The sequence below is a fragment of the Lissotriton helveticus genome, chromosome 7 (assembly GCF_964261635.1).
Source record: "Lissotriton helveticus chromosome 7, aLisHel1.1, whole genome shotgun sequence".
NCBI lineage: Eukaryota > Metazoa > Chordata > Amphibia > Caudata > Salamandridae > Lissotriton > Lissotriton helveticus.
In genome coordinates this window covers 697418324-697445401 of record NC_136068.1, presented here as the reverse complement: position 1 = coordinate 697445401, position 27078 = coordinate 697418324, and positions in this window count along the sequence as shown.

Genomic DNA, 27078 nt, shown 5'->3' with positions numbered 1-27078 from the left:
CCCTCATTTTTACGTGAAATGGCCTTTACAACGCTGCCCTGCCATGCACAGTATCATCTACAATTATGGCACTTCAGAAGTCATTTAATATGTGTGGTAAAAAAGCAGTGCATGGCGAGGGCGCTAGTTATAGTCACTTTAAGGTATGAGTAATAGTTTCTTGAAATAACAATAAGTGGTGAATTTCAGTAGTTTTGGAAGTTTCAAATGGTATGTTTTACATGACATTTTCAATAAATAAAACACACATTTAACATTTGTTTTTTCAGGGCATTTGTAAGGCATCTTTTAATGTAAGCTTAGATATTCCTACAATTCCTAACTATGGCGTCACTTTAACCTTTGTTTTTTTCAGTGAATTTCTAGGTTTTTTTAACGCAAAGTAAGATGTCCATTGCAATGCCAGGTGAGGGGAGGACACAATGTTTATTGTGCTGCCCCCATCCAAGATTGCAACCCCCGCCCCTCTCCTCTTTGCCCTCTGTTAGAAATTAAGCTTTCTTGTTCGCGGAGTATTCACCCTGTTCAAGCACGAGCCGCAATCCTAGTCAGGGAAAGTCAGATAAACAACCTTAATTAACCTGTGCTCACTCTCTGGTAATTTGCCACAGAGCAGTCAGGTTGAACTTAAGAGTCAATGTGTAAAGTTTTTGTGCGCACTTTAATTACAGTGATACAGTGAAAACACCACAAAAAGACTCCACACCAGTTTAGAAAAATAGCGCACATTTATCTGGGTAAAACGAAGACCAAAACAATAAACATCCAATAAATAACTTGGGATATGAAATTTCAACGATTAAATGCAAAAACAGTGCTTAGGAGTCACTGGCGGTCAAAAGGTTAGTTGAGGTCGCGAGGGAATGGTACAAATCCAAAGTTCAGGCCAACCGCGATGGAGGGCAGTCCAGCAACAGGATCCACTAATCGCCCATTGAAAAAATTCCTTTGTATGGAGCAAGCGTCAACGTCGAAGACTCAATACGTCGGTTCCGATTCACTCAGTCGGATCACTGCATCCTCATCAAGTTGGGACCTCAGATCAGTGCTGCGTCATCTTCAAACCTTGCAGTCAGGTCAATGCATCGGCGAGCCACGCAAGAATGTCCTCGGATCTGCACTGCGTAAACTTCGGAAGGTACTGCGTCGGTTCCAATCAGTGCAGTGATGACGATGTGTCGATTTTTGTAAATAAAGCAGCAGAACCTACTTCTGAGGCCCAAGATTGCAGGGGGATCCTCAGGCACGGGTAGGACTCACAGATTGCAGAGTCCAGCAGCACCAGCTGGAGTAATTTGTGTCCCTGAGATTTCAGCAAACAGGAGGCAAGCCAGTCCTGTGTGGTAAAGGCTGCATGGTGCAGGCTGTCTCCCTTAGCAGAGTGCTGAAAAGTCATCCTCGGCAATAATTCAAAACATATAATAATGAGGTGAAATTGTACTGGTATTCTAATTAACACACAATGTTATTACAGTATTACAGTGCCAAAAATAGCTTAGTTACTGGAACATATATATATATATATATATATATTACCTACTGGCGGTCGCCAGTAGGTATATATAGTTAGGATTTTTTCTCTATGGGTTTTTTGAAAATTCTATGTCTAATAACTTTGGCGTTTGTGGACGGAATTGGCTGAAATTTTCAGGAAAATGGCACATTTTGTTTCTGAGCAGCCCCTGAAAATTTTGGGGGGGTTCGTCAAGGGGGGCCGAGAAAAAAGGGGGGTCCCAAAACGCGTTTTTCCCATGTTAATTTCCATAGGGCGGTTGGCCTCACTTTTAGCCCGAACGGCTGAATGGATTTGCACGAAACTTGGCAAAATTGTAGGGACTGGTAGCCCGATGTGCCTTTTGTAGGTCTCAATATATGTGCTTCAGTGGATTTTGAGAAATTAATGTTCAAAAAAAGATATATATCTGTAGCAGCGGACTGGGCAGCGCTCCGCTACGCGTACTTTTCGCGCAACGGAGCTTTGTGAAGCGAAGCTGATTGGTTCTCCGGCGTCTGTCAACATTCCAAACAGTCCGTAGCGGCCGCCATCTTGTCTCTCGGTAGGATCGAGAGACAAGAGGAGGCCAAAGCGAAGGGGCAAATGACCATAAGGGGGCATAGTACATTGTCGCTCACCCCCTAGGTTTGATGTGGAGGTTTTAAAAGGGCCCCGCGGGGCAAAAAAAAATAAACATAATAATAATCGAACAGCTGAATGGATTTGCACGAAACTTGGCAAAATTGTAGGGACTGGTAGCCCGATGTGCCTTTGCTAGATCTCAATATATGTGCTCCAGTGGATTTTGAGAAATTAACGTTCAAAAAAAGGTATATATCTGTAACAGCGCACCGCTTCGCGTACTTTTCGCGTTACGGAGCTTTGCGAAGCGAAGCTGATTGGCTCTCCGGTGTCTGTAAACATTCCAAACAGTCCGTAGCGGCCGCCATCTTGTCTCTCGGTAGGATCGAACAGCTGAATGGATTTGCACGAAACTTGGCAAAATTGTAGGGACTGGTAGCCCGATGTGCCTTTGCTAGGTCTCAATATATGTGCTTCAGTGCATTTTGAGAAATTAACGTTCAGAAACAAGATATATATCTGTAACAGCGCTCCGCTTCGCGGAGATAAAATTATATGTGTATTACCTAGCTGTTGCTAACACCAGTTAGCGACGGCTAGTAGAAGATAGCGACCATCTTGGGCCCCACTTTGCATGTGAGTGATATTTATCACTAATGACATGCAAAGTGGGCATGCCAAGATGTTAGCGACTGGAAACAGTCGCTAACATCGCTATCTCCTATTATCAACTTTTGGAAATATTCGAGATAAGGGCGAATATCTCCAAAAGCTACCACCTGCCCTGAGCAGTTCTTAGCCATGTTATCCAATGGGAGGTGGATAACATGGCTAAGAGCATTAGCTCGGTAATGCATGAATATCGCTGAGTTTTCAGCGATATTAATGCATTGCGGTCGTTTTTTATCGTATTTCCGATAAACCTTGATAATAGCAAGGTTTATCTGCGATAATTTCTGACGGTAATAAAATCGTTGCTAAGCATCGTTAGGGATAAATATCGCTTAACTTTGGTAATATGCCCCAACGTCTGTTAACGTTCGATTCGAAGGAAATCAGGAAGTGTTGAAAAACATTGTCTGCGCCATCTTGTCTTTTTTCAAATGCCACACTTTTGTCGTGCACGGCAGCCAATTTAGATGCCTTGACCAGACCCACTCTGTGCACGCTGTCGATCCTTAGCATGGCTCCCCACCCTCGCAAGCATCTCCCCCAGGCAGTGGTCACCCCCGCTCTCTGTCTTATGCATGGGTAATAAACCTCCCCCATCTGCGCTGCTGTTCCCTGAGAATCACACCCTGTGCCCGCCCGACACCTCCCTTTCGCCCTATTCACTACCGCACCCTCTGACACTCCTTTTCCTCTGTGTCCGATTGTCCAGGCCGGTCCTAGGCTATCAGCTAGCCCTGCAGATGTAGTTTATGGCCACAGCTGTAAAGAATCACCCCTCTTCAAAGGAGTTATAGTAGATCAAGGCCCACACTCGATGAGATCCGTCACAGCAGAAGCGTTGCTATTATCTGAAAACCATCCTGTATTGTGATTGGGGAGGGGACCGAGCCTGAAGCGGAAGATTCCAGGGATGACTGTTTGTACATCAAAGTTTTTACAATTATGTGTCACATTAAAAATATATGGCACTCCGACAAAGTAGTAAGATTATAAAACTTTAATAATTTATAAATATATACAAGAAAACAAAAATAGTAATAACATATAAACATTTTTAGGGAAAAACAACGAAGTAGCGGTCGGCTGTGCGAATAGTCCCAACGCAGCACAACGTCCAGATTTCCGGCGTGGGGCGTCGCGGGGGGTGGGTCATCAGTAGCAAACTGTTGTGCGAATAGTTCCAAGGCAGCAGAACGCGCCGAAATCTAGATGACACGAAAGTGATGTCTAGTAAGTTGCCACCCAGCAAATAACGGCATGGGGCGTCGCGGGGGGTGGGTCATCAGTAGCAAACTGTTGCGCGAATAGTTCCAAGGCAGCAGAACGATGGCACCAAGGTGATGTCCAGTAAGTTGCCGCACTGGTTTTGGTATCCTACAATGCTGCTCCGAATAACGGCGTGGAGCGCCCCGGGGGAGGCGGCGTGAACGGGCCTCTCCAGGTGGAGTGTCATCTGTTGTAGTGGGGCGCCCCTTTACCGTTTCAGTTGCCATTCCGTCCGTTTTTGGTCCACTGTGTCAAAAGCCGCAATTCAGCTGAGTTGCGCCCACTCTTGCGGTGCAGCGATAGGCGGCTGTCACAGGACTCTCAAAATGGCGGCAGGCTGTTTCCTTTTTGGGCCTGGTCCACTGAAATGGCCCTGGGACACCTTGGAAATCGGACGCTTGTCTGCTAGGTCTTGGACCCCATTCTCGAAAGCGTCCCCTCCGCCTTGAGAATTCATCAAAAGTTTTGGGGGCTCCGACTCCTGCAGGCTTCTGGTGGGGAGCGGCTGCCATGATTGCTCGCGGAATGACCACGACGGAGCTACGAGATGGTGGTGCTCTCATGCTGACGCCAGTTTCAGTCTGAAACATCCAGAAACAAGGTGGGGCTTTCATCGTTTGGGAAAAAAAAAAGTTTTCATCCTATGAAAAGTGTTGTTTTTAGGTCACATGATCATGCCTTCCATCATTAGGAAACCAAAAGTAAAATGAACCAATGAAAAGTTTTATAAACAAGTCACATGACCTGTTATGCGGCATAGGGTATAAAATGCGGAGAAAATACGTTGGCACGTGAGGCGGCGTCAGTAGCGGACCGATGTGCGAATAGGCCGAAGGCAACACAACGCGCCAAGATCCGGATGGCACCGAGGTGGTGTCCAGCAAGTTGCAGCACTGGTGTGGCCATCCTACAATGCTGAAAGTCGGCGTGGGGCGCCCCGTTGGCCTGTGAGTTTGCGTCAGTAGCGGACCGATGTGCGAATAGGCCGAAGGCAGCACAACGCGCCAAGATCCGGATGGCACCGAGGTGGTGTCTAGTAAGTTGCCGCACTGGTGTGGCCATCCAACAATGCTGAAAGTCGGCGTGGGGCGCCCCGTTGGCCTGTGAGTTTGCGTCAGTAGCGGACCGATGTGCGAATAGGCCGAAGGCAGCACAACGCGCCAAGATCCGGATGGCACCGAGGTGGTGTCTAGTAAGTTGCCGCACTGGTGTGGCCATCCTACAATGCTGAAAGTCGGCGTGGGGCGCCCCGTTGGCCTGTGAGATGGCGTCAGTAGCGGACCGATGTGTGAATGGGGCCGAAGGCAGCGCAACAATATTTTCTACTATATTTCCGGAGTAGAAGACACCACAAGGCGCTGAGATGCCAAGATCCGGATGGCACCGAGGTGGTGTCTAGCAAGTTGTGGCACTGGTGTGGCCATCGTACAATGGTAAAAGTCGGCGTGGGGCGCCCTGTTGGCCTGTGAGATGGTGTCAGTAGCGGACTGATGTGTGAATGGGGCCAAAGGCAGCGCAACAATATTTTCTACTATATTTTCGGAGTAGAAGACACCACAAGGCGCTGAGATGCCAAGATCCGGATGGCACCGAGGTGATGTGTAAGTTGCGGACCGATGTGCGAATGGGGCCAAAGGCAGCTCAACAAAATTTTCTGAAGAGAATACACCACAAGGCGCTGAGATGCCAAGATCCGGATGGCACCGAGGTGATGTCTAAGTTGCGGACCGATGTGCGAATGGGGCCAAAGGTAGCGTAACAAGATTTTCTGTATGGAAGATACCACTAGGCGTTGAGATGCCAAGATTCGGATGGCACCGAGGTGATGTCTAGCAAGTTGTGCCACTGGTGTGGCCATCGTACAATGGTAAAAGTCGGCGTGGGGCGCCCTATTGGCCTGTGAGATGGTGTCAGTAGCGGACTGATGTGCGAATGGGGCCAAAGGCAGCGCAACAATATTTTCTGACTGACACCACAAGGCGCTGAGATGCCAAGATCCGGATGGCATCGAGGTGATGTCTAAGTTGCGGACTGATGTGCGAATGGGGCCAAAGGCAGCGTAACAATATTTTCTGTATGGAAGATACCACTAGGCGTTGAGATGCCAAGATTCGGATGGCACCGAGGTGATGTCTAGCAAGTTGGTGTGGTCATCCTACAATGCTGAAACTCGGCGTGGGTCACCCCATTAGCCTGTGAGATGGCGTCAGTAGCGGACCGATGTGCGAATAGGCCGAAGGCAGCACAACGCGCCAAGATCCGGATGTCACCGTGGTGGTTTCATAGTTGAGAGGCACTTCATCTGCAGTGGGGCGCCGAGATCCGGATGGCACCGAGGTGATGTCTAGCAAGTTGCTGTACTTGTGTGGTCATCCTACAATGCTGAAACTCGGCGTGGGTCGCCCCATTAGCCTGTGAGATAGCTGTTCTTTGGATTTGGGCCTGGTCCACTAAAATGGCCCTGGGACACCTAAGAACTCGAACGCTCGATTTTTTTTTCCTTTCCTGTACATGCAAAAAAAGGTAAATGCCCGGTATGTTACACGCTTCATCTGCCACGATGAACTCTCCAGAGGAACCGAAAAAATATATAGTTGTGGTAACTATACCATGCATCGTCATATGGAGAGGTGGCACCAATTAATTATAGTGCTGCATAAAAGAGAGATTTGGAGGAGAACCCCTGACCTGCTAGTACATTCATTAAAGAAGTGGCACTGAGAGCTTCAGAGGCAAGGGAAACGGTCCCAAATATTTAGAAGAACTTTGGAAAGATTAAAATGACATGTTTAGATTGTGGTAAATTAATTTCATGTGGGCAGATGAGTGTTACTCTAATAAATACAGCATATGAACATCATCATAGTCGATGGTTGGTAGAGACATTTTGACTATATCCTGGACCTGCCCGTCCTCGCCCAAAATGGCGCCGGAATAAATGGGACTCGTAACTCCTTGTTGTGTACTGGTTGCACAACCTTGATATCACGAGATACGTATGCAGTTTTGAAGCACATGGCGGGCGGGGACGAGAATTGATTGAATATTTCGACATCCCTATTGATATTAAGTTCTGATGTGTTATTGATTACTGTACTGTTGAAAATTCGAATTAACGTCACCCATGGTACTTGCCCGCAAATGTATATCTAGATAATTTTATTGTAACTGGCCCTGTCGTATTTTAATTATAAAATGTACGTCCACCGATTCCGTAGCTGTTAGACACCTTAGTTTTTGCAACCTAATGGCCCGCCCGTTACGTTCCTCTACAGTGTAAATGTCTATTCATCATATACGATTACAGTTTGCTCCGTGGCAGGCCCACGTGGTTATAGGCTCGTATTTGTATAATGAAATTTTCACAATAAAGGTTTTTAAAAGAAAACATGGTAGTAGTGTATACATTGGTAAAGTTTTTAATAATAGTCACTGTTTTAGAATCAGTAAAAGGCAAGTGAAATAAAGCAGACCAATTACATGAAGGGTAAAAGGTATAATACGAAGGAACGCAGTAAAGATAAATGGTCAAGGGCTGTTGTGTTTTCTATTCCTGCAACATAAAGTGATCGATAAGAATCTCATATTCAGGCGTATCGGCGACTAAGACAGCAGGTCGACCCTCTTTTGCTCAACGGCTCCGTCATGGGACGAAGAAACGCTCTTTTTCTCGAAAAAAGAATATATTTTACTTGCAGGACAGTTGTAAAATTTCCGGGAAAGTACATTAGCCTGGAACATTATAACATATATTTAAGAGAAAATAATGTTCGGAAGTAATTAAAAGCGTAATTTTTAGGTGATATGACCAAGGCTTTCATCATTAGAATAAGAAAAGTAAAATGAACCAATGAAAAGTTTTATTAACAAGTCACATGACTTGTTATGCTTACGTTACGCGCTGCGCGCCCCGGATGACTTCCGGATGCGCTAACGCGGCGCGTCATATGACGCATTACGCGACAACGCAGGTCCAGAATATAGTCAAAATGTCTCCACCAACCAGCGGTCGAAACACAACCCCTTTCAGCAGGCTAAATAGTTCTGTTAAATGACAACAGAAGGGACAGGCAACAAGAACCATCAGTCAAAGAGGGGAGGGCTAGTTCTTCTCTACCGGGTTACATTGGGGCGCTACCGGAACTGATCGAATTGGTAGTCTACAGTGTTTCTGGATGTTTCAGACCGAAGCTGGGGTTAGCATGAGAGCAGCACCATTTCGTAGCTCCGTTGTGGCCATTCCGCAACCAATCATGGCAGCCGCTCTTTATCGTTATTTTGGGCGGGGTGGGTGGCGGAGCCGAGCTGTTTTGCAGCCATCATTGTGTGGAGTTCAGTTCATCTCACTAGTTTTGTATTTGTCATGAGGGGTTGTTCCTAATGTTTCTATATTAGCGAGGTCAAAAAGAGATCCCATTAGTGGCCTACTGATTTTGCTCGATTCCTTTTCTTTTTTTTTACACGATTTTTCGTTATCTGCAAAGACTAAACAGAGTATTGCGACTCTGTGTTTGTTTGTAAATAGAGAATGAACCAAAGAGAACTAATTCTAAAACAGTAAATACTTGGATAACAATCAATCAAATGGAGAGAGAAGCAGGCACGACGGATTACAACGGGGGCAAAGGCCTGCGTTAACTACCTTTCACTATCTGCAAAGAGAGAGTACTCCTAATAGAAATGAGGGGGGGGGGACACTCATTTCTATTAGGAGTACTATGTAGGTGCATGACTGACTGTATGAGTGAGTGATTAAATGTGTCTCACTGACTGCATGGGTTAGTGACTAAACTGTCTTAATTTGTGCATCATTATGTCTGTTGTTCTGTAAACTGCTGCATGTGTTGATCAGTAGCTATATGAGTAACTATATGGGTTATTGATTGATTGCCCAAGTATTTGTATGGGAGACTGAGTGTGTGTGTGGCTAGCTGGGAGGTGTGTGACTCTGTGCAGATCAATCTGTACTTGTATCAATGATTGTATAAGAAGGTAAGTATGTGTTAGTATATGTTTGAAAATGTAAGGTGCTCTATGTTTAACTGTATAGACAAGAAAATGGAAGTGTCATTGATTCTTTACAGGACTGACTAGGTGTGTGAGTAACTCCATGGATGAGTGGCAGACTGTGAGTGTCTGTATAGGTGTATGAGTGCATATGATAGTGTTGTAAAGATGAGTGATTGTATGTATGAATGATTGTATGGGTGAATGAGTGAAGGTGTGTGTAGACGTAGCAATCAGTGAGTGCGTATGTAGTAACTAGTATTGGTGTGTCAATGGTTTCAAAAATTATACTCTCTTTTTAACACTGGGTGAAACAGAGGTTATATTAAAATGTGAGGAGATGCATTGTATTGTCACATGAATGATATCATCAGTGATGTGGTCATTGATGTCAAATGAGATGTCATCAGTGATGTCATCAGTGATGTCATTTGAGATGTCATCAGTGATGTCATCAGTGATGTCACTGACCATGTCATGAATGATGTAATATGTGACATCATCAGCAGTGGATTGCGGGTGCGCGATATATAGTTAGTGCAACTAACTATATATGGAATTTCAATGGTTTTGTGTGAGTAAAATAAGGTTTTCTAAATGCTAATTCCTAACTATATATGGTCTATAACCTATGGTTTTTTCAGTGAATTTTCAAGGTTTTGTAAATGCTAATTCCTAACTATATATGGTCTATAACCTATGGTTTTTTCTGTGAATTTCATTGGTTTTTTAACAGCTAATATCTGTAGCTGTAAAATGTATTCTTCTTTAAATCCAAAAATATATTTTATATGTTTATGAATAATTTTTTTTTTAAATATTTTTTTTTCTTCGTTCCCGCTTCGCGAATCGGGAAGCTTCCCGTTAGCTGACCTTGATGCCGCGAGCCGGTAAACGTTTCTTTACCGCAAGTGCCGCGTTAGAACACAACATCGTGACGCCTCCCGTCCGCATGACGTTTCACGTTGTCGCGTGATACGTCATATGACGTGCTACGTTAGCGAACTGGTACGCGAAGCGAGTCGCAAAGCGCAGGTTTCTGGAAGCAAACCGGGAGGCCCTGCAAAGCGCTTAACGTAAACACAGCAAGTCATGTGACTTGGTAATAACACTTTTCATTGGTTCATTTCACTTTTGGTTTCCTAATGATGTAAGACTAGGTCATATAATCTAAAATGAACACTTTTGATTGGTTGAGAACTCTTGTTTTTCCCAAATGATGAAAATCCCTCCTTCTTTCCTCACTCTGACTTTCATCATTGTGAGAGAAAGACCCTTTGTGATCACTGAGCAATGGCTTCTTTAGTAGCTTCAGCTGGTGCTTCCCCACCACCTCCACCACATCCAAGGAAGAGTGGACCACCTGCTCAAGTTATAATTCAACAAGAAGAAGAAGAAGAGGAACAGGACGACGAGCACGAAGAGAGGCAGTTTTTGCCTGAGCAGCCCAGGACGTCTCACCGGAAAGAAAACTTCATTTGGCAATTTTTTAAAATTCCCAAAGGTCAGAAAAAAGTAAATGCAAGATACGTAACTTGCCTTATATGTCAAGATAGACTGTCCAGAGGAACCGAGAAAAAATACAGTTTCGGAAACTACACAATGCATCGCCATATGACTAGGTGGCATCCTAACAACTACAGTGCTGCACAGTTTCGGAACGACCTAGATAATCTCCCTATTATGGCCAGAAGATCTGTTGTACCGGAAGTAACGGGACCAGAGGGCAGGGAGATGGTGCCAAATATACAAATGAAATTTGGTGAAGTAAAACACACCTGCGTATTTTGCGATGGATTCATTTCCTACGGAGAAAAAAGCATCACTCTGATCAACAGAGCTATTGACTATCATATGCAAGTTTATACGAAACGCCCAAAATAATAAATACTTCTTTTTTTGTTTTGTTGCTCCTGTTGAGCCCTTTACAATGAATCGTTTTCATTGCCCCCTCCAAGAAAAACCCAAAAAAATATAAAACTTCAGAAAAATTCAAAAAAAGTAAAAAAACATTCCGAAAAATAATAAAAAAAATATAAAACAACAAAAACAATAAAAAAAAAAGTTCTTTTCAGAACTACCTCCCCGTTATTAAAAAATTGGTACAATATTTGGAACTGTGCCAACCTCTATTTCTCTTAGTTCGCTTCCCAGTTCGCTCGCCGGTACGCGAACTAGAAGCGAACCAAAAACAGTAAGTATAAGGGAAGGAAACAGACACTTATGTTAAAAGAAAGACAGCTATAGGGGAGTAAACTAGAGATACTATTACCCGTAATCCACTGCTGATGATGTCACATATTACATCATTCATGACATGCTCAGTGACATCATCAGCAGAGGATTGCGGGTTTTTTGGCAACGTGCCTTATCCACGGTTTAATAACGCTGCCTTTTGCTTTATATAAGTTTTCAAATTGTATGAAATATATACCAATAGGTCGTTATGAACCTTTAGGTAGTGCTTTTCTTCATGAGGTCTGGTCGCTTCCATACACATACAGATGTTTCAAAGATGATCAAGAAGTTTATCTGAATGGAGAGGAATGCACTGAGACGCCAGATCATTCACTAATGTGTAGGCACATACAGTTACACGGTTCATGCAACAAACACCGACCAAATATGGCTTGCGTGTTGCAAGGCACGCCAGTTCCTGCTATCATCCCCACGTTCAAGTTGTTGGAAAATGGTAGTTATTTGATGCTCAATAATGAAGATTGTTCTGAGTTAATTGAAAAGGGTCTGCACCTCTGTACGGGTGTTCGCTATGTGAAGCCCGAAAGTTTCACGGGCCGAACTCAAGGCCACCTCTCTCTGAGACAAAAGAGCTCTTATTCTTGCCATGCCGTTGAAATCTGTCCCAAGGTTGGTATTTGTGGCCAGATTGAAAACTCCCTATGTTCATGTGTGGGAGGAAATAGAACATTTCTGCAGCAAATAACCCGTTCACTTACTGTTACGATAAAAGGAATACTTTTAATTCAGATTTGCCTTTCAATTTCAGCAAGATGGTTCCGACTATCTTTAACGCATCCTCCACAAAGACCCTGGCGCACTTTTTTAAAGTTGTTACCAGTGGTCTCGTGACTTCATTTGAGAAAATCTTTGGAGTCATCCCTGCTTCCTTTCATTCTATTTTCTCCACTCTGGTTCGTGGATTGGCATTTTTACTTGCATTACCAGCGGACGCTCTTGTGCTTTTTTACATTTTTAAATATGCAACCTCCCACCCTGCAGCTGCTGACACTGTTCCGCAATCGCATGCTAGAATATTATGGCACAATGCCGTTGGCGATATTAAGCACGGCATATGGATTATCTTTTCGATTCTCCTACTTCACCTGTGTCCAGCCTGTATTTCACTGCCTGACCTGTGATTTCGATTGGGCCATTGATTTGTGTCTCTGCGGACCGGTTTCTCCTGACGTCGACTTTAATCAGCTGATGACTCCTATCATTACTCACGAGTTGGTTTGTCCTGGCGAAAGGATTATGGCTGTGGCATTGATGCATGGACTACTTGGTCCCTGGAATTTACTGGCGGCAGCACAGTCTTTCTTGGAACAGAGCTTTCTTGAAAACCCACCGAGCTGTCCTCTGATGGTGATAGAGGATCCGGTGCTGGGAGAGCACGTATGTTCTTTTCCGCTTTTAAATTGGATGGCTGAACTGTTTTCGGATGAAGACGGTGACTTCCTATTGGAGGCTGTTGCAGCTTATTTTGCATACACAGTTATGTCATAGACCTTTTTCATGTTTGATATGCTGAGTACTAGCATTTCATTGACAATTCATTGACTTATTTGTCAAGTTTTTATTATTTACCTTGCCTATTGGCTTAAGACTCGATAAAGTACTTGGCTGTTTTATTTTTCTTTAGCATTAAATTTTCCTAGTTTTTAATGCTTTACCTTGCGGACCGTCCACATATAAACTTGCAATCTGCTCTCATGAGATGGCACTTCTATTATCTTATTCAGTTCGTTTCCGGATCATGGGGAGGTGTCATCTAGGTCCTGGATATCTTTACACCGTGTTAAGTTAGCATGGGCTCATTACCGGTTTAAACGCCATTTTTCCTTTTTTGCAACTTCTGCACACGACACTTAGTTGTTGCTTTAGCTTTCCACCTAGTAGTTCATCGTGGTTTACATGAGAATAATATGTTATTGCTCTACTATCTGCTTTGCTTGTTAAACTATATCTGTACAGCGAGTGCTAAAGTTTCAAGAACAACACGATACAGAATTGTTATGAGGTCTGATCTCCACGACTTCATACTCATAACATAAGTGCAACTTCTGCCAATTCTGGGCATGAGGCGGGTTTTATATTGCTTTGCCGAACACACATACACAACAGTTGATGCGGTTCACATGAAGAGAGAGCTGGTGTATGCTGATGTGATTCCTTCAAATCTAAGACACTAAAGTATGGGCACGCCCTAAACCAACACAAAGAGACCTTCTTAGCAAATAATATAATATGTGTATTAGGGAGGGTGAGATATAAGCAGCCGCGGGCCGTGGAGGGAGTTACGGTGAGGCAGGGAGGCGGGGAGGGGGAGAAGCAGGGTGGAGCCCTCTCTACCTTGCCCCTCCCCTCCCCGCCTCCCTGCCCCACCGTAACTCCCTCCACGGCCCGCGGCTGCTTATAAGTGTTGCTAACTCTTATTCATTTACAGCATGTTAACATACTGTCACCATTCGCTTTTTATGTACTAGTAACTATGCTGGTAATTTTGCTACTGATAATATGTGTACTTGTATTCTCCACCCTGCTTCTCCCCCTCCCCGCCTCCCTGCCTCACCGTAACTCCCTCCATGGCCCGCGGCTGCTTATAAGTGTTGCTAACTCTTATTCATTTACAGCATGTTAACATACTATCACCATTCGCTTTTTATGTACTAGTAACTATGCTGGTAATTTTGCTACTGATAATATGTGTACTTCTATTATCTAAGATACTACGCCTGAGAAGACGGCATTAGTAAATAAACATTTCAAATACACATGTGTTCTTCTTAACTCCATGTTCTGGTTTCTAAGAAATATATAACGACCGACTGTTCATGAGTTCCACGTATCCTGAGGTACTATAAGTTCATATTCTGGATTGTCTAAACATTGAGAGTTTGTTATATCCAATGTGACACTGTACCTAGCTTGCTAAGGAGTTTTTGATTACTAACGTGAGTTTTGGGACACCCTAATTCGCCGAGGTTCCAATCCTCTGTCCACAGTTCTGTGTGAGAACAGAAACCCTGCGACAGGGGCACCCCCGACCCTTGCTGGAGCTTCATTACACTTGCGATACAACTTCAGCAATGCGCCACCTTTACGGCACAGATACATCACGCATCTGTGCTGTTTTTGCCCCATGATGCGCCGCATTGTAAATGCAGCACACCATAGGTGACGGAACAGCGGCACAGAATGACTAACAGATCCCTGGTGATGCGTCAGTCATCATAAATGTATCCCTATGCTTCTTATCTTGTTAGAGATGAACCGCCATATGTATCATCAAAGTTTTTTGCATTTCCTAAATAGCGAACTTTAAGGAATAAATAGCGATTCTTTACCATTCCTAGTTTGCGATGAGCTATTTGCTAATTACAAATTACCCATTCATTTCCTTCATTTCCATAGGGCGGTTGGACTCACTTTTAGCTCGAACGGCTGAATGGATTTCCACGAAACTTGGCAAAATTGTAGGGACTGGTAGCCCGATGTGCCTTTGCTATGTCTCAAGATATATGCTCCAGTGGTTTTTACGAAAATTAACTTTGAAAAATATATATTGGGCTACATTGGCCTATATATATGTTGGAGCCCAAATGTAGCCCAATGTAGCCCAATGAAGCCCAATGTAGCCCAATGTAGCCCAAAGATGGCCGCCAGACACACAAAAAAACAAATGTAGCCCAAATATCAGCCAGATGTAGCCCAACTATAGCCCAGTGACAGAATGACCAATCAGCTTCGCAAACCTCCGTTACGCGAAGCGGAGCGCTGTTACAGATATATATCTTTTTTTGAACGTTAATTTCTCAAAATCCACTGGAGCACATATATTGAGACCTAGCAAAGGCACATCGGGCTACCAGTCCCTAATATTTTGCCAAGTTTCGTGCAAATCCATTCAGCCGTTCGATTATTATTATTATTTTTTTTTTTTGCCCCGCGGGGCCCTTTTAAAACCTCCACATCAAACCTAGGGGGTCAGCGAGGATCTACTATGCCCCCTTATAGTTATTTCCCCCTTTGTTTTGACCTCCTCTTGTCTCTCGATCCTACCGAGAGACAAGATGGCGGCCGCTACGGACTTTTTGGAATGTTGACAGACGCCGGAGAACCAATCAGCTTCGCTTCACAAAGCTCCGTTGCGCGTAAAGTACGCGTCCTGGGACGCTGCCAGGTCCGCTGTTACAGATATATATCTTTTTTTAAACGTTAATTTCTCAAAATCCACTGGAGCACATATATTGAGACCTACAAAAGGCACATCGGGCTACCAGTCCCTACAATTTTGCCAAGTTTCGTGCAAATCCATTCAGCCGTTCGGGCTAAAAGTGAGGCCAACCGCCCTATGGAAAACTCAATGTTAAAAACACGTTTTGGGACCCCCCTTTTTTCTCGGCCCCCCCTTGACGAACCCCCCCCAAATTTTCAAGGGCTGCTCAGAAACAAAATGTTCCATTTTCCTGAAAATTTCAGCCAATTCCGTCCACAAATGCCAAAGTTATTAGACATAGAATTTTCAAAAATCCCATAGAGAAAAAATCCTAACTATATATACCTACTGGCGACCGCCAGTAGGTAATATATATATATATATATATATATATATATATATATACATAGAATTTTCAAAAATCCCATAGAGAAAAAATCCTAACTATATATACCTACTGGCGACCGCCAGTAGGTAATATATATATATATATATATATATATATATATATATTACCTACTGGCGGTCGCCAGTAGGTATATATAGTTAGGATTTTTTCTCTATGGGATTTTTGAAAATTCTATGTCTAATAACTTTGGCGTTTGTGGACGGAATTGGCTGAAATTTTCAGGAAAATGGCACATTTTGTTTCTGAGCAGCCCCTGAAAATTTGGGGGCGGTTCGTCAAGGGGGGGCCGAGAAAAAAGGGGGTCCCAAAACGCGCTTTTCCCATGTTAATTTCCATAGGGCGGTTGGACTCACTTTTAGCTCGAACGGCTGAATGGATTTGCACGAAACTTGGCAAAATTGTAGGGACTGGTAGCCCGATGTGCCTTTGCTAGGTCTCAATATATGTGCTCCAGTGGATTTTGAGAAATTAAGGTTAAAAAAAAGATATATATCTGTGACAGCGCTCCGGGCAGCGCTCCGCTTCGCGTACTTTTCGCGTTACGGAGCTTTGCGAAGCGAAGCTGATTGGTTCTCCGGCGTCTGTAAACATTCCAAACAGTCCGTAGCGGCCGCCATCTTGTCTCTCGGTAGGATCGAGAGACAAGAGGAGGCCAAAGCGAAGGGGCAAATGACCATAAGGGGGCATAGTAGATCCTCCCTGACCCCCTAGGTTTGATGTGGAGGTTTTAAAAGGGCCCCGCGGGGCAAAAAAAAAAAAAAAAAGAAAATCGAACGGGTGAATGGATTTGCATGAAACTTGGCAAAATTTTAGGGACCGGTAGCCCGATGTGCCTTTGCTGGGTCTCAATATATGTGCTCCAGTGGATTTTGAGAAATTAACGTTCAAAAAAAGATATATATCTGTCACAGCGTCCCGGGTAGCGATCCGGGTCGCGTACTTTTCGCTTTTGCGAAGCGAAGCTGATTGGGTCTCCGGTGTCTGTAAACATTCCAAACAGTACGGAGCGGCCGCCATCTTGTCTCTCGGTAGGATCGAGAGACAAGAGGAGGCCAAAGCGAAGGGGCAAATGACCATAAGGGGGCATAGTAGATCCTCCCTGACCCCATAGGTTTGATGTGGAGGCTTTTAAAGGGCTCCGCGGGGCAAAAAAAATAAATATATATATCGTTTTTTTTGGTGGGGTGCGCCCGGTTAGCGTAACGGGAAGCGGACTGGGGAGCGTACTACAAGGAAACAAGAATGATTGACTTTTAACTTATTGTATGTTTATAGACTTTTTTAAACTTTTTTTTCTGCTGAGTGACGTCTCGGCCTATCTCCACGGGATGCAGTCCCTACCATCTCGGCGTTTAAGCCCAGGGGGACCGGTAGTGTGGGAGAGATAACGTCTGTTAACGTTCGATTCGAAGGAAATCAGGAAGTGTTGAAAAAAATTGTCTGCGCCATCTTGCCTTTTTTCAAATGCCACACTTTTGTCGTGCACGGCAGTCATTTTAGATGCCTTGACCAGACCCACTCTCTGCACGCTGTCGATCCTTAGCATGGCTCCCCACCCTCGCAAGCCTCTCCCCCAGGCACTGGTCACCCCCGCTCTCTGTCTTATGCATGGGCAATAAACCTCCCCCCATCTGCGCTGTTCTTCCCTGAGAATCACACTCTGTGCCCGCCCGACACCTCCCTTTCGCCCTATTCACTACCGCACCCTCTGACACTCCTCTTCCTCTGTGTCCGATTGTCCAGGCTATCAGGTAGCCCTGCAGATGTACTTTATGGCTCCAGCTGTAAAGAATCACCCCTCTTCAAAGGAGTTACAGTAGATCAAGGCCCCCACCCGATGAGATCCGTTACACCACACGCGTTCCTACTATCTGAAAACCATCCTGTATTGTGATTGGGGAGGGGACCGAGCCTGAAGCGGAAGATTCCAGGGATGCCTCTTTGTACATCAAAGTTTTTACAATTATGTGTCACATTAAAAATATATAGCACTCCAACAAAGTAGTAGGATTATAAAACTTTAATAACTTATAAATATAAACAACGCAACAAAAACAGTAAAAACATTTAAATATTTTTAGGAAAAAAGAAGGAACAATGGTCAGTAGCGGTCGGTTGTGCGAATAGTCCCGAGGCAGCACAACGTCCTGAGTTCTGGACGGCACCCAGGTGATGTTGCCTGGGTGCCGCACTGGTTTTGGGAATCCTACAATGCTGCTCCGAATAACGGCGTGGGGCGTCCGGGGGGTGGCTCGTCAGTAGCGGTCTGTTGTGCGAATAGTCCCAAGGCAGCAGAACGCGCTGAGATGTGGATGGCACCCAGGTGATGTCAAGTAAGTTGCCGCACTGGTTTTGTTATCCCACAATGCTGCTCCGAATAACGGCGTGGGGCGCCCCGGGGGGGGGGGTGAGGCGGCGTGAACGGGCCTCCCCAGGTGGAGGCTCCTCTGCTGTAGTGGGGCGCCCCTTTACCGTTTCAGTTGCCATTCCGCCCGCTTTTGGTACACTGTGTCAAAATCCGCCATTCAGCTGAGTTGCGCCCACTCTTGCGGTGCAGCGATAGGCGGCTGCCACAGGACTCTCAAAATGGCGGCAGGCTCTTTCCTTTTTGGGCCTGGTCCACTGAAATGGCCCTGGGACACCTTGGAAATCGGACGCTTGTCTGCTAGGTCTTGGACCCCATTCTCGAAAGCGTCCCCTCAGCCTTGAGGATTCTAAAAAAGTCTTGGGGGCCCCCGACTCCTGCAGGCTTCCGGTGGGGAGCGGCTGCCATGATTGCTCGCGGAATGACCACGACGGAGCCACGAGATGGTGGTGCTCTCATGCTGACGCCAGCTTCAGTCTGAAACATCCAGAAACAAGGTGGGGCTTTCATCGTTTGGGAAAAAAAAAAAGTTTTCATCCAATGAAAAGTGTTATTTTTAGGTCATATGATCAAGCCTTCCATCATTAGGAAACCAAAAGTGAAATGAACCAATGAAAAGTTTTATAAAGAAGTCACATGACCTGTTATGCGGCATAGGGTATAAAAAAGCGTAGAAAATCCGTTGGCACGTGAGGCGGCGTCAGTAGAGGACCGATGTGCGAATAGGCCGAAGGCAGCACAACGCGCCAAGATCCGGATGGCACCGAGGTGGTGTCTAGCAAGTTGCCGCACTGGTGTGGCCATCCTACAATGCTGAAAGTCGGCGTGGGGCGCCCCGTTGGCCTGTGAGATGGCGTCAGTAGCGGACCGATGTGCGAATAGGGCCAAAGGCAGCGCAACGCGCCAAGATCCGGATGGCAACGAGGTGGTGTCTAGCAAGTTGCCGCACTGGTGTGGTCATCCTACAATGCTGTGCCGAAAGTCGGCGTGGGGTGCCCCGTTGGCCTGTGAGTTCGTGTCAGTAGCGGACCGATGTGCGAATAGGCCGAAGGCAGCACAACGCGCCAAGATCCGGATGGCACCGAGGTGGTGTCTAGCAAGTTTCCGCACTGGTGTGGCCATCCTACAATGCTGAAAGTCGGCGTGGGGCGCCCCGTTGGCCTGTGAGATGGCGTCAGTAGCGGACCGATGTGCGAATAGGGCCGAAGGCAGCACAACGCGCCAAGATCCGGATGGCAACGAGGTGGTGTGTAGCAAGTTGCCGCACTGGTGTGGTCATCCTACAATGCTGTGCCGAAAGTCGGCGTGGGGCGCTCCGTTGGCCTGTGAGTTGGCGTCAGTAGCGGACCGATGTGTGAATAGGCCGGAACCAGCACAAGGCGCCAAGATCCAGATGGCACCGAGGTGGTGTCATAGTTGAGAGTTCTGAGCAGCGGTTGTAACACTGTCTGAAGCTTATTTGCACCTGCTGCAGCTTCACTATTGCCCTGGTGTGGCCTAAGATCGCCCATGACATAGGCGGCCGCCTCCCGGGGTCCGGCGGAACTTTTTTCCTTTTCCTTTGTGCATCTTGTCCCACAATCCGTTTGACTTGAAGACACGACCAGGTCCACTAAAATGGCCCTGGGACACCTTAGAACTCGGACGCTCGAATTTTTTTCATTTCCTCTACATGCAAAAAAGGTAAATGCCCGGTACGTTACCTGCCTCATCTGCCACGATGTACTCTCCAGAGGAACCGAAAAAAATATATAGTTAAGGTAACTATACCATGCATCATCATATGGAGAGGTGGCACCGATTAATTATAGTGCTGCACAAAAGAGAGATTTGGAGGAGAACCCCCGACCTGCCAGTACATTCACCAAAGAAGTGGCACTGACAGCATCAGAGGCAAGGGAAACGGTCCCAAATATTTAGAAGAAGTTTGGAAAGATTAAAATGACATGTTTAGATTGTGGCAAATTAATTTCATGTGGACAGATGAGTGTTACTCTAATAAATACAGCATATGAACATCATCATAGTCGATGGTTGGTAGAGACATTTTGACTATATCCTGGACCTACAAAAACAATGGAGAGAGCAAGGGTTATGTTCACCAGAGTGAACAGGGAGTACTCCTGTACCCCTGGATACAATAGTAGAAAAAACAAAATGGAGGAGTACCACCAGTGAGAATTCACAAGTCGCTGTATCGGTGGACGGTTTTCACAAAGTAGAGGAAAACTCTTTTTCTTAAAAACCCCTCACTCATCACCTAGTGATGACATGCTTCATCATCGGGGTCCACCCTAATGACCTAGCGTCATCAGGGTGTGCTTCAACACCTGATTACAGTGGAGCAGGTTGTGAGTGGTGGTGCGTGAAAAATGAAAAAAATCAGTGTGTTAAAAATTGCCTAGCGGGGCGGTGCAGGCAGTAGGTTACAACCTGAATTCCTCGGCAACAAACTAATACGTTTTTCACGAGGGTAACCTCCCCTGTCCCATGAAGTCCTTGAACACTCCACTGAGAGTGTTTTGATTTTTTTAGCTCACCCAGTGTGGAGCGAGCTAATACCACGGGCACATTTTCGCCATCCAGTGGTCCCATGTGGTAGGATTGGGTGCATCTTTTAGGGGACGCAGACCGTCCACCTACTTGGTTTTGAGGTCCTGACGAAAACCTGGTTAACTATAACCGCTAAGGTTGAAACATGTAGACCTAACACATAGACCCTATTATTCACAGAGATACACGGGCTCATCGTTGCCCTATTTTATCTCGCCACGATTTTAATATTGTCCAGTTGCTTGCCAACAAAAAATCTTTATTTTACAAGTTCAAACCAGGACAATTTTTAACACACTGATTTTTTTCATTTTTCACGCACCACCACTCACAACCTGCTCCACTGTAATCAGGTGTTGAAGCACACCCTGATGACGCTAGGTCATTAGGGTGGACCCCGATGATGAAGCATGTCATCACTAGGTGATGAGTGAGGGGTTTTTAAGAAAAAGAGTTTTCCTCTACTTTGTGAAAACCGTCCACCGATAGAGCGACTTGTGAATTCTCACTGGTGGTACTCCTCCATTTTGTTTTTTCTATATCCTGGACCTGCCCGTCCTCGCCCAAAATGGCGCCGGAATAAATGGGACTCGTAACTCGTTGTTGTGTACTGGTTGCAGAACCTTGAAATCACGAGATACGTATGCAGTTTTGAAGCACATGGCGGGCGGGGACGAGAATTGATTGAATATTTCGACATCCCTATTGATATTAAGTTCTGATGTGTTATTGATTACTGTACTATTGAAAGTTCGAATTAACGTCACCCATGGTACTTGCCCGCAAATGTATATCTAGATAATTTTTATTGTAACTGGCTCTGTCGTATTTTAATTATAAAATGTACGTCCACCGATTCCGCAACTGTTAGACACCTTAGTTCTTGCAACCTAATGGCCCGCCCGTTACGTTCCTCTACAGTGTAAATGTCTACTCATCATATACGATTACAGTTTGCTCCGTGGCCGGCCCACGTGGTTATAGGCCCGTATTTGTATACTGACATTTTCACAATAAAGGTTTTTAAAAGAAAACATGGTAGTAGTTTTTACATTGGTAAAGTTTTTAATAATAGTCACTGTTTTAGAATCAGTAAAAGGCAAGTGAAATAAAGCAGTCCAATTACATGAAGGGTAAAAGATATAATACGCAGGAACGCAGTAAAGATAAATGGTCAAGGGCTGTTGTGTTTTCTACTCCTGCAACATAAAGTGATCGATAAGAATCTGATATTCAGGCGTATCGGAGACTAAGACAGCAGGCCGAGCCTCTTTTGCTCAACGGCTCCGTCATGGGACGAAGAAACGCCCTTTTTCTCGAAAAAGGAATATATTTTACTTGCAGGACAGTTGTAAATTTTCCGGGAAAGTACATTAGCCTGGAACATTATGACATATATTTAAGAAAAAATAATGTTCGAAAGTAATAAAAAGCGTAATTTTTAGGTCATATGACCAAGCCTTTCATCATTAGAATAAGAAAAGTAAAATGAACCAATGAAAAGTTTTATTAACAAGTCACATGACCTGTTATGCTTACGTTACGCGCTGCGCGCCGCGCCCCGGATCGCTTCCGGGAAGCTGCGCTTCGCGCACCGGAGCACTTCCGGGTGCGCTAACGCGGCGCGTCATATGACGCATTCCGCGACAACGCAGGTCCAGAATATAGTCAAAATGTCTCCACCAACCAGCGGTCGGAACACAACCCCTTTCAGCAGGCTAAATAGCTCTGTTAAATGACAACAGAAGGGACAGGCAACAAGAACCATCAGTCAAAGAGGGGAGGGCAAGTTCTTCTCTACCGGTTCACGTTGGGGCGCTACCGGAACTGATCGAATTGGTAGTCTACAGTGTTTCTGGATGTTTCAGACTGAAGCTGGCGTTAGCATGAGAGCACCACTATTTCGAAGCTCCGTCGTGGCCATTCCATGAGCAATCATGCTAGGCGCTCCCCACCAGAAGCCTGCGGGAGTCGGGGGCCCCCAAGACTTTTGTAGAATCTTCAAGGCTGAGGGGACGCTTTCGAGAATGGAGCCCAAGCTCTAGCAGACAAGCGTCCGAGTTCCAAGGTGTCGCAGGCCCATTTTAGTGGACCACGCCCAAATCTGAAGAGCCGGCCGCCATTTTGAGAGTCCTGTGGCAGCCGCCTATCGCTGCACCGCAAGCGCGGGAGCAACTCAAGTACATGGTGAGCGAGACGCTGTAGTCGAAAGAGCGGGCGGTAAACAGCTGAATAGCGGAAGAGGCACAGTGTAGCAAAAGCGGGCGGAATGGCAACTGAAACGGAAAAGGGGCGCCCCACTACAGCGTGTCTTTAGGTGAAACGGATTGTGGGACAAGGTCAAGAATGGAAGAGTCACCAAAAGGCAAAAAGTTCCGCTTGACCCCGGGAGCCGGCCACCTATGTCGGGGGCGATCTCAGGCCACACCAGGGCAACACGACTTGGGGAGGGGGCCGGAGCCAAGCGCCCCCTCCGAGTCCACGCCATGACACCGTCCCTCGGGGGCCTCCGTCAAGCGGTTCAGGGTGGCACCGCATCACATTGTTTTCAAATGCAGTCACGTCCTCAAACAGCTCCCACTTACATTAAGAATAGTGAAGCTGAAGCAAGTGCAAATAGGCTTCAGACAGTGTTACAAGCACTCCTCAAAACTTTGAACCATCAGAGGGCATGAGTTTCATGTTCGATCGATTGAGCTAGCCGGATCGGGCAACAAAAAGTATAAAATAGTTATGTAAATAGTTAATTAATAAAATGTTTTACCCGGTTACTTTGCTGGTGTGTTGTATATATTTGTAATATTTGCATAGAGTTTATCGTTATTTTGGGCGGGGTGGGTGGCGGAGCCGAGCTGTCTTGCATACATCATGGTGTGGAGTTCAGTTCATCTCACTAGTTTCGTATTTCTCATGAGGGGTTGTTCCTAATGTTTCTATTTTAGCGAGGTCAAAAAGAGATCCCATTAGTGGCCTACTGATTTTGCTCGATTCCTTTTGTTTTTTTACACTATTTTTCGCTATCTGCAAAGACTAAACAGAGTATTGCGACTCTGTGCTTGTTTGTAAATAGAGAATGAACCAAAGAGAACCAATTCTAAAATAGTAAATGCTTGGATAACAATCAATCAAATGGAGAGAGAAGCAGGCACGACGGATTACAACGGGGGCAAAGGCCTGCGTTAACTACCCTTCACTATCTGCAAAGAGAGAGTACTCCTAATAGAAATGAGGGGGGGGGCAGCATTCAAAGCAGATCAGTGTGCATAAACACGAAAATGTTTTTTCTTACCACGTACTTGACATTCGACAGCTTATGATATTTGCTATTAAAAAACCATTGAAATTCACTGAAAAAACCATAGGTTATAGACCATATATAGTTAGGAATTAGCATTTACAAAACCTTGAAAATTCACTGAAAAAACCATAGGTTATAGACCATATATAGTTAGGAATTAGCATTTAAAAAACCTTTTTTTACTCACACAAAACCATTGAAATTCCATATATAGTTAGTAGTACTAACCAATGTTCCCTCTAATTATTTTCCTCTGTGTGCGGCAGAGTAAGGTCTCTGTGCGCTGCAGCCAAGCCTCTGTGCACCAAGAACCTGACCGCGCGTGTAGACCAGGGCTTTGAGTGGGATGAAATTACGCGGGGATCTTTCAAGGGGCGTAACCAATGCAATTAAGGGTGTGGCTTAAAAGTAATTAAGCTATAAATATGTGCATCGCATAGTGTGCCACCCTACTGATATTTTGCTGCCTCTGTCATTACCTCAAGATATATAATACAAGTAACATTGCACCTACAAGAAGCCAAGACTATTGGCTTTGTCAATGGTTGTTTTTAGCATCAAGTTGTATATAATAATAGGAGGATACGAACTGACCAATATTAACTCTCTATTTGGGAAATTCCACAAGGTGTGATTCAACTAAGTGGAAAATCACCACCAGTAAGGCAGGCAGAAATGTGATTTGGACCTTAAACTAGTTTGTTTTCTTTTATAGGCAAAACAGAAACTCAAAAAGTGGGAGTGTCTGAGAAGCATTCTCACAGTATTAAACGTAACCCTTCAACTAGACATTCTGGTCCATTTGCCCAGGGCGGCAGAAGTTAAGGGGGCTGAAACCCTGTTATTACAGTCTGTTGTCAACTCCACACCCCCTTAACAAACCAAGCCACTAACTCTTCATAAAAACATACGAACAGTTAATTGTATTTACTCTGTGGCAGTGTGAATACTTATTTACATGGGCGACCTAAGGTATTCTTCCTAATTTTTTGATGTTTTCACTTTGAGGAATTACCAAACCCAGTTTTTCCTTGTTCATGAAAAGGGTAGATAGGATTTACAGTAGGAGAAAGTAACTCTGGAGCCAATGATAAATTTACTGCATCTTAGTGAGTAAGTTGATGTAAGTACTTTGGTGTACATCGCCAATGGAAATGTTCGTGAATGTCCGCAACGGTCCTAGATTGTGGGTGTTAGAATTTTTTTTAAGGGCGACCGCTTTGCCCCTCTTCCTGACAGCATTCATGTTCCCACCTTGGGACTTAATTTGCAGCAGTAGAAAATCTCCATTAATAGTGCAATGTCCACCCTTCTGAGCACACTTTAAAAGTTCGAAACTTCCCTTCATCTCATTTTGAGAATCAGAATGTGGTATTTGAAGGAAAATGGCTTTTCTGCACAGTGAAATTACACGCAGGTGTGCTGAACAAGTAGGGATCAGGCCTGTTGCCTTTAGGCAGTGTTTGTGAAACTTTAGCCAAATGTGAAGTTTCCTCATCCACCTCATTTGGGGCTTCGCAATGCACATATGATCATGTTGATTCTGAACACAGGGCTTAGCTACTTACTACCTTCACACCCTATTAATTTACAGCCTTGCAACCTGTGTGCAGTGCGTCCTGCATGCGCGTGCTGTGTCTCAAAACACAAACAGGCAAGTAGGAAAATCAAGAAAAAAACGCATTCATCATCTGATATTACAGTACTGATGCCAATTTTTAATATTACATTGTTCCTGTGAAGGACTTCCATACAATGCCTTCCCTGTTAGAGGCAGCCATGACAGGGCAGCTCAACAACAATACTGCTGCAGAGTTCAAAGGTCAAAGTCGACAATAAAATTTAATCCTCTCAATGGAGAATAGTATTGCTTAAGGTGTGCAATATTTTAAATTAGAAGGGAAGAGGAAATTGAAAACTGAAATTCCTGATGGAAAAATAGAGAAGTAACTTAGGACACAACCACACTACCCAAGGAGGTGTCTTTTAACGTTTAACCCCTAAATTAAAATACGGTCAAACGATGAACCACACATTCTGTGGGGCCGCTGCGAGGAACTACAACTGCCCCCGCTCTGCATATGCTCAGGAAAACAGTAGAACACGGCTTTTCAGTAACACATCCACGTACACTCTGATTCGAAGGCCAATCCCTGGAGATGCAGTGTTATAAACGTATCTATTGTTTCTCTGTATAGCAGTACTGTTATCAGGTGTCTGTGTGACACGTGCAGCGCATTGATGCCTCGTGGCAACAGGGTGCTATATATAAAATTATTAATTCCATAAATAGATTAGGAAAGGGGCGGGTGTTTCAGGCAGGAAGTTGGACGTCGATAAGGCTATACAAAATAAAAGATTGCCAGTAGATACTTATGCCAGCCAGTGCAGAGATTGCTTCCAGGTCAAGAAGGCTCTTCCTCAAGGCACTGATTGTCTCGGGAATCTGATCTAGACGGGGTTATTGAGCTAGAAACCTAGACAGGGAAATACACTAATGTAAGCTTTCTAGGGCTACTTCAACTCAAAACAACTCCTTACAAATAATTGAAGGAAGACATAAAAGTGACACTAAACCAAAATACTGATATTTAGAAAAATACAATTGCTTTATTCATATGATATTCTAATATTAGATTCATAAAACACATAAATGTTTGGAAGGAAGAAAAGTGTTGTAATCAGATGCAGGAAGGTCCTCACCTAAGAAGTCTCAAACTCAAAAAATTATCTCCAACACTTCAGAGAAAAACACCAGCTGAGTAAACTTGCGTAGAAATGAATGCTCTGAATAGTGGATAAAAATAAAAAATAAAAAATGAAGACAAGATAAAGAACTTAAATAATAAGAGAAAGAACCTGAGCTGCCTAGTTAAATATGGTACCAATGAGGTATTACCTACAGAGAAAGAGGAATTGTTTGAACTTAGCTGGTCCCAGAAACCGCAGTGATGAACACGTAGATGGAGGG